Consider the following 8,875-nt stretch of genomic DNA (forward strand, 5'->3'; position numbering starts at 1 on the left):
CCTTGACCAGGTACAGATGTGTTTGTGATATGCTTATTGAAATATTAACTTGGATATCACTCCAAAAATTTACTGTCAGCTCCATTTGTGAGGTCTAGACATTAACTAATGTGTGATATAAGGAGTACATCATGCAAAATGCCAAGCTGGATGAAGCACAAGCTAGAATCAAGATTGCCAGGAGAAATATCAATAACCTCAGATATGCAGATAACACCACCCTTATGGCAGAAAGTGAAGAAGAACTAAGAGCCTCTTGATGAAAGTGAAAGAGGACAGTGAAAAAGTTGGCTTAAAACTCAACATTCAGAAAACTAAGATCATGGCATCTGGTTCCAACACTTCATGGCACATAGATGGAGAAACAATGTAAACAGTGAGAGACTTTATTTTGGGGGGCTCCAAAATCATTGCAGGTGATGACTACAGCCATGGAATTAAAAGATGCTTGCTCCTTGGAAGAAAAGCTATGACCAACCTAGACAGCATATTAAAAAGCAAAGACATTACGTTGCCAACAAAGGTCCGTCTGGTCAAGGCTATGGTTTTTCCAGTAGTCATCTATGGATGTGAGAGTTGGACTATAAAGAAAGCCGAGAGCCAAAGAACTGATGCTTTTGAACGGTGGTGTTGGAGAAGACTCTTGAGAGTCCCTTGGACTGCAAGGAGATCCAGCCAGTCCTTCATAAAGGAAATCAGTTCTAAATATTCATTGGAAGGACTGATGCTGAGGCTGAAACTCCAATACTTTGTCCACCTGATTCAAAGAATGGACTCATTAGAAAAGACCCTGATGCTGGGAAAGATTGAAGGCGGGAGGAGAAGGGGATGACAGAGGATGAAATGGCTGGATGGCATCACCGACTCAATGGATGTGAGTTTGAGCAAGTTCTGGGAGTTGGTGATGGACAGGGAAGCCTGGTATGTTATAGTCCATGGGGTCGCAAAGAGTCGGACATGAATGAGCGACTGAACTGAACTGAACTGATATAAGGAGACAGGGAGTCAGTGAGTGAAGTATTCATGGTGTGGCCTAAGGACACTGCTAGTCTCCTTGAGTAGTTTATTGATTTCCTTCTGTGAAAACCAGAGATTACTCTTGTGATCAGGCCAGGGTTAGCATAAGCATAGAATCATGAAGCCAGATTTAGAAGCTAAGATACAGAGAAAAGTGACATACATGTTTATGGCAGAAATCCCAGTGCTATTTGATCTGTAAGGCAAGGCTAAGGGTCAAATAATAGTAATACCATTTTATTCATCATTATGTCCTTAGTTTATTGTAGAACAGAAATGGGTGCCATATAATAATAATGATTCTACATAACCTGAGTTGCTCTTTTCTGGCTACTTTCAGTTATACAGAAACCATAGTTTCCCATTAACTCAAGTTCTAGCCCTTCCATGAAACTTTCTTTAAATAATCCATCCTCTTAATAGAATTATTATAATCCCTCCATCTATACCACTCAATTTGCATATTTTCTTATATTTGGTTTTCTGTAGCTCTGTTTCTTACTAATATGTTTTAATTGTCTGATGAGACTGTTAATTCCTTGAAATATGGATCTTATTTCACACTTGTTTTGTATCTTTCATAGTGCACAAAACAATGTTGTATACATATTGGCAGTCTTGGTTTATGTCTTTTGTTATATCATGTAGTACATTCAACACTTGTCCCAAATTTCCTTTTTTTTATGAAATACAACTATGCATAATTGTATGAAAAGTAATCAAAATGGGTTTGGTAGACCTCTACTTTGTATTTTGAACTTCTTCCTGATCCCATTAAGTCATGTGTGGTGCATGCACAGGGAGCAGAGTTCTCACCTTAAATTTAGCCAACTTGTACCTCGGTCTCTGTTTATCCTAATCATTCTCACATATACTGTAGCTAATGCCTCCTTTTTAAGAACAACATGTAATGGTTCTGAACAGATGTGTTCAGAAAGGAGTAGCTATGGACAGCTGAATCACCTTGGTCTTCAGTGGTGGTGAGAGAAGAATTTGTTGTCTATGATTCTGCTGTTCATTTTATGTACCTAAAAGTTGCTCTTGGGTTGCCAGCAACCCAAACTCAAAAGATGCATGGAACTCACAGGTTATGAATCAATGGGATCCATAGAAATAATAGCTTAGATATATGTGAAATATTTATGAGAAATAAAGGCTGAAAAGAGCATATAGGAAGGAGCCTGAATATTCTTCCCTAAATAGATTTGTAAATTTCTGTATACAAAAAGTCTACAAATGTGCATTTATTCTTTGCAGTACCTTTATATATTATTAAAGGTGTAAACTGTCGCCCCTTCTGGAAGCAATTTTATATATTCCAGAGGTATGAAAACTATCTCATATTTAAGGGGGGGCATAGAATGCCTATAGAAAAATTGCAGGAGATGAGGCTTGAAAGGTTAAGCAGTGATTAAACTGCAGTGGCTTTTGTATGAGGGAAACTGGCTCCATTGAAATACTTCATTCACGGGAACAGTACAACCATATTTTAATAGATCTCTGGCATTAGTATAGAAAATGTATTGGAGAGGGTAACTCTGAAGATAGGGATTGCAATTAAAGATTTATACAATGGCAAGAGATATGAAAGCCCAAATTATGATTGTAGCAATAAATATAAAGAGGAAGGAACACATTTAAGATGTGTTTAGAAGATAAAATCTATGAAAAGGGTTATCTATTTATTGTAGGATAAAGCAAAGAGAAAACTTAAAAACGACACTCAAGTTGATAGTGTGGGAAGTAGGATGAGTAGTCAGGTTTCCAAAGGAAATACAGAACATAAGTGAGGGAACACTTTAAGAGAAATGTGGAAGAATTTGATGAAATTGTTCTTGAACTTTTGAGATTTAGGTGCCAGTGGGACAGCCAGTGGATATGTGTTATTATTGTCAATGTCAGTTTGATGTTCCAGAGGTGATCTGGGAGGAGAGGGGTGAGGAGTAGAGTGAGAAGAGGTACAGACTATACATGGATGCCAGAAGACCACTGAAACTGAAGAGGATTGTAGAAGAGAAACTATTTAAAAATTCATGATCTATAATCATTTTTAAGAAGGAGATAAATATATAAACCTTCCGTCTCTCCTCTGAGTCTACTGGAGTCTAGGTATTTCAGTGACAGTCTGTCTAGTGACCAGTGCTCCAGAAGATCAAATTAAATTTAGGTATTTTCATTCTAAACAATTTCCAATTAGGACTTTGAAATTTCAAACTAAATGGGAATAGGGACTATTTCCATGGTATGCATTCCCAAGCATACCATGGATAAATTATAAACATATTTAGTAAGTGGGTAAGTTTACTATTTCAACTCATTATACATATTCATGTGGGAGCCTTAGATCTCTGTTGACATCAGTTCTTTAGAGGAGGATGACTAGGTAAGGATCATAGTTCTAGTCTTGCCTCATTTGCCTTTTCCCCTTATCTTTTTATGTGTTCTGTACATATTTTGTATGTGTGTTACAGGGGCTTTTAGACTCCCCTGAAGTTTAATCCATGTCATATTCTGTTATGAGCCTATGTACTATTATGTATAATGTATTAGCCTTTTCTGTACAACTTTATAAAAGTATTTTCCCTTTTTCCCACTCTCTTGCGCTGCCATGAATTCCTGTGTAGTATTTCCTTCTAGCATACAGCAGTACAATCCTGGTGTTTTTGCAGCCAACTACTGCCTTTGTCTGTTCTAAGCCTAGAAGTGCTGTTCTTGTTCTACTCTTACTGAGCTTCCCCGATCCCTCTGTGTTTTACTCACCCCTTGCTTCATGCAGTCAGTATCCCTTCTAAATGCCATATATAGCCATAGCATATCTGCCTTCTGCAGTTCATTCTTGAATGCTTTTGCTTTGTCTGTGTAGAGAAAGGACTATTTTCTTTGCAGGTAACCATTGGCATGACCACTTCTCAAGTGGAAATCCACATAGATGCATACATAAAAACACCACACACACACATATTTTATACTCCGTCTAATAGCCTCATAATTTAAGACATCTCTAACCTGGAGAAATATCACATCAATGCTTTTTAAATTTTTGACCTTTTACTGCCTCGTACATATGCTTTATGTGTATTTTCTGTGATATTGAGTCTATAAATCAAAACTAAGAAAAGATTAAATTTAGGAATTTAGATATTTATGATTTTTAAAAAATGTAATCAATAAATATCACCATGAATTAAAATGATCAGTGACATCTCATGTATTTAAAAATACATGAGTGAAGGAAAGATTTTAGAATAGGTAGCAGAATACTCAAAATCAGAAATATGAAAGAATTAACATGCAAATTTCCCATTACCTTGTCAACAAAGTGCTTCTGCTTTGCAAGAATTAATCATTCCTGTCATCCTATTTCAGTGTCCTAATACCCATGTAATATTGGGTTTGATAGGCTGTCATTTAGAAGGGCATATAAATTTTTGTGGGCTTCCCTGGTGGCTCAGCGATAATCTGCCTGCAATGTAAGAGACCCAGGTTCGATCCCTCGGGTCAGGAAGATCCCCTGGAGGAGGGCATGGCAACCCACTCCAGTATTCTTGCCTGGAGAACCCCATGGACAGAGCCTGGCTGTTACAGCCCATAGCATCACAAACAGTCAGACACAACTGAATAGACTGAGCACAGCACAGCATAAATTTTGTTCATAGTGTTCTGTGATATACATTTCTTATAAACTATCTCTCTATATAATGCCAAACAGCTGGTCACTTCATTGAAAAATCAATCAATATGACTTTTGTTGTACATTAAAAATAGCATTAATGACAATGTTTCACGTATATGTAGCATTTTTCTCTCTTTAAAGCCTTTCTTAAACAACCTCTCCTTTGCTTGTAAAACATCTTATGAGAAGGCAGGCTAGGTAATACTATCAATTCAAAGATAAGAATAAAATTATATCCCTAGTTATTTAGTTGGATTTAGACGAAGTTCAAATCCAATGTTTTGTTTTTCTTAATTAATTTTTACTGGAGTACAGTTGCTTTACAATGTTTTGTTAGTTTCTGCTGTACAACGAAGTGAATCATTTATACATATACATATTTCCCCTCTTTTTTAGATTTCATTCTCATTTAGGTCACCACAGAGCACTGAGTAGAGTTCCCTGTGTGCTATACAGCAGGTTCTCACTAGTTATCTCTTTTATACTTGGTATCAATAGTATATATGTGTCAATCTCAATCTCCCAATTCCTCCCACCCACCCCCTCTCCCCCCTTGGTATCCATATATTTGTTCTTTACTTCCGTGTCTCTACTTCTTCTTGCAAATAAGATCATCTAGAAAAAGCCAATGTTTTCTGGTAATCTAACAGTTATTTTTTTCTAGCCAGAACCATGAGCTGTAACACAGAGAGATTATGTTATAAAACATTATGTTATCAATGGATTAGGCAATAATATCAGTAGTTGCTGAAGAAAATGAGAAATCAAATCTAGGAAGTGTAACAATATGTTAAATTGCAGAATCAGGAATCTAAGAGGTTGACGTTTCTCAGGAAAAAATGAAAAGTTCATGCTTGGGGTCACAAAACAAAACAAAACACAACTTCACCAATATAGGACTTAAAAAAGGACAGAAATGCATGCACCTCCCTCCAAATCCAGATTTACTAGTTTTAGTGGCATATAACTTCAGTATGCATCAACAGAGGAACAGAGATAGTCAGAAAACCTAATGTGATATAAAACTTCATTCACAGAATAAAAAGTTTGGAATGAGCAGTGTCATGTACTTATTCCATTGTCTTGGTCAGATCACACATGAAAGATTCTCATTAGAGCTACAGCCTATTTTTGAGGAGAAAACAAACCAATATGTGCTTAGAACAAAATAATGAGAACTGAAAACGGCCTTAAAATCATATATATATTAAGAATAAAGGAACTGGAAAATTCTTCACATATTTAGAAGGATATAACATGTAAGAGGTATTACAATTCTGTTTTCTAGAAAAAGACTTACAGACTTAAAGAACGAACTTATGGTTGCTGGGGAGCAGAATAGGGGAAGGGACAATTAGGGAGTTTGGGACGAACATGTACACACTGCTGTATTTATACTGGGTAACCAACAAGAACCTACCGTATAGCACAGGGAACTCTGCTCAATGTTATGTGGCAGTCTGGATGGGAGAGGAGTTTGGAGGAGAAAGCATCCATGTATATGTATGGCTGAGTCCCTTCACTGTTAACCTGAAACTGTCACAACATTGTTGGTTATTTGGCTATGCATGTGTGTCAAATTGCTTCAGTCCTATCTGACTCTTTGTGTCCCCATGGACTGTAGCCCACCAAGCTCCTCTGTCCATGGAATTTTCCAGGTAAAAATACTGGAGTGGGTAGCCATGCACTCCTCCAGGAGATCTTCCTGACCCTGGGATCAAACCCGTGTCTCCTGCATCTCCTGCATTGCATGTGTATTCTTTACTTCTGAGCCAACAGAGAAGCCCCTTATTGGGTATACCCCAATACAAAATAAAAAGTTTAAGAAAAAAGTTAATGTAATGACTTCAAGTTTAATGCTGTTCTTTATTTTCTTAAAGTCTATTCTGAATAGTGGATACTCAGGGGATCATTATTAAGCCTTTGTGTATTTTTATATTATTTTGTACTTACTTGTATTTTGATAAAAATAAAACAATGAAAAAAATTATTCTGTTTTCCCTGGTGGATATAATCAGGCTTAGTTGGGGGTGGGGGGACATTACATGAAGATAGATTTTAGCTCAACTTAAATGAGTGTTTTCAAATAATTAAAAGTTTTCAATAATGGAATGAGTTAATGTCTTGGAGTCTTCATGAAGAGATAGAGTGCCCATTTGGCAGCATTGTATAAGGGATGCCAAACCATGTACTAATGATCACTAGGAAAACTAGTTCCTTCAAGAAGTATAAGTCTATCAAAGAATGATTCTAAAAATGGGACCTATTATTTTCAGAAATGTGTCAAATTCTGTGTCAAAGTGGTCCCCAGTAAAGCACTCAGCTATATGCCTATGCCAGCTCCTTGAGGTCATGAAAATACTTTCTTACACAGTCCATAACCCAGGAAATATTGTAAATGATCCACAAAGAATTGATTTTAATTTTAGAGGTCTGTTTTCCTAAGAAATATAAGAATGGAGCACCATTTCATCACACAAATCTACGTGAGACATCTCTCCCCCGGGATGTAATACGTTTACTCTCTGATCTGACTAAGCTGGAAGAATTGAGCTAATAGAGTGAATTTTGGTTTTTCGTTTTTTAGCTTTAATGATGCATTTCCCCCAGGGCCGTGGTAGTCATCAACACAGAAAGCCTACAGGAAAGTTAAAGAGAGCTTAGTAACAATATTTAATTTTTACTTTCTTCATTAGATATTCATACACTTTAAACCAATGGCTAGGAAAATGAAGATTTTTTTAACTTTAATTATTTTTTTTAAATCTATTGGAGTAAGTCACTATATGACTATTATACAATAATTTAAATATTTTTAAAATACATTTTTGTAAAAATATAATTACTTAGATTTGAATTAAGATCAATGAATTCTTTATAGATTGCTTCATGATTAAAGATGCTGTGAAGATCAGTAATGATAATCTCTTACACTTCATTTAAGTTCATTCAAAGTTGTGTCTTCTTGCAAGAAAAGAAACCCATTGGCTCTATATTTTAGGCTGAAGAAGGAGTAGCTTAATTATATTGTTAGTAACATATGCAATTTTATACTAAACTGAATATATCATATAATATTTTAAACACTTGAATATAGACTTTTAAAATTGTGCATTTGTTTTTATTAGCTTTCAATGTTAATTCGTGTCATCAATACTTACTTGTATGACAAATGATAGATAGGATTTCAGGGAACCTCTCTAGCCTGGGGAGATACAATTTCCATGCATTCAAATTAACTTATCAAAATTAGGTAAATTCCAATAAGTAAATATTTTAAAACAACTTGTTAAGACTAATTCACTATTTGTAGAAACTACTTTTTATGAAAAAAAGTAAAAGTTTTAGTTTCTCAGTCATGTCTGACTCTTTATGACCCTGTGGACTGTAACCCTCCAGGCTCCTATGTCCATGGAATTCTCCAGACAAGAATACTGGGGTGAGTTGCCATTTCCTCCTCCAGGGATCTTCTTGACCCAGGGATTGAACCCAGGTCTCCTGCATTACAGGCAGATTCTTTACTGTCTGAGTCATCAGGCAAGCCCCTCTACCTTTTATATATACCTCCAAACATATACAAGGAACACAAATTGTTTTGTATAATATATGTAACATAAAAATCCCAAAATCTAAATTTCTTACTTCAAAAAGTTTATTTTTGCTTATATTCTATGTATGCCATGTGTGTGTGCTGTGGCTCAATTCCACTGTATTGTCTAATTCTGAAATCTAGGCTAAAGGTGACTCCTCTATTACGCTGTTCTTGTAGCAGATTGCAAATGGGTTGAGTCTTTATATTTTTTGTTCTAAAATGAAAATGTATGATCTTTATAATCAGACAATGAAGATAAATGTTTTTAAAAAGAAAAATCTCTTTTTCACATAAGAAAACAAACCAAGAAAACATGCAGTGATGTTAAGATAGTGTAATCTTAATGTGTAGCAGTATAGTACTCAAATACAAGTAGGGTTTTGAATGCAATCATATATAATATGTGATAAAAGTGCAAGAATTTATCAGGAATCCTTTAGATGCTTTAGGCAATGACAGTATTCTGAGCAGTCCTCAGGATTGTTCCAGTAGCCTTTGTGAGAATATCAATACTGTAAGTAGAGGTTCTCATAGCTTGGTGACACTCCTTTAAAATCTTTCAATTCTCCCATTAACAAGCTAATGATATCTTG

The sequence above is a fragment of the Cervus canadensis genome, chromosome X, assembly GCF_019320065.1.
Source record: "Cervus canadensis isolate Bull #8, Minnesota chromosome X, ASM1932006v1, whole genome shotgun sequence".
NCBI lineage: Eukaryota > Metazoa > Chordata > Mammalia > Artiodactyla > Cervidae > Cervus > Cervus canadensis.